Below are 821 nucleotides of genomic sequence, written 5' to 3' on the forward strand. Positions count from 1 at the left end.
CTGTCCCGTTCACTCTGTCAGGCATCTGGGTGTCCCCTGCATGCCCTTGCACCCAGATGGACACATCCCACAGTGCCCTCTGAATCCTCTGTCCTGTGCACCCTGATGCTGCTCAGTGCATCATGCACTCAATTCCATGCAACAGGTGCCCCTTGCACCTCTGCCCCCTTCACCCCAACTGATACCCGGGGTCCCTGCATCCCAATAGGCCTCCCACCATGGACACCCTGATGGGCACCTCTTGTGCGTCCTGCCCACGTGTGTCCCAACAGGCACCTCCTGCCCAAACCCTCCCCATGCCACTCACCCACTCTCCCCGGGGTCCTGGCCAGGGAAAGGGAGGTGAAGGGCAGGTTTAGGGTGGCCCCAGGGAAAGGTGGGGTCTCTGTCCGGCTTGTGGCAGGGCTGGATGTGATGTTAAAATACTACAACCACCACCTGTGCTGTGCTTTGCTGAATTATGCCTTTTTAATGCCTGTTGCAAACCTCCGGGCACCAAGCGGTGACAGCAGCTGGTGGCACTCGGTCACCCCAAAACCCCCATGGGAAGTGGGAAGGAGCCCCAAGCATGGGGACACCCCAGCACCACCACATGTTCCCCCCCCAGCAAACACAACCACCGCACTCAGGGCAAATCCGCCCCAGGGGCAGCTGCATGACAGCTCCTGTTGGCTGCAGAAACCACCCTCTGGGAGAATGTTTTGGCAGCAGGTTTGTACCCCCGGTGCTGCAACTGCCAGTACCTAAGCATGGCAGCTTTGCAGCCTCCATGCACAGTGCTCACCACTTTGTCCCTGAGCCACATGGACCCACAGCAAACC

This window comes from Nestor notabilis, unplaced genomic scaffold, assembly GCF_000696875.1.
Source record: "Nestor notabilis isolate BGI_N333 unplaced genomic scaffold, ASM69687v1 scaffold19182, whole genome shotgun sequence".
Lineage (NCBI taxonomy): Eukaryota > Metazoa > Chordata > Aves > Psittaciformes > Psittacidae > Nestor > Nestor notabilis.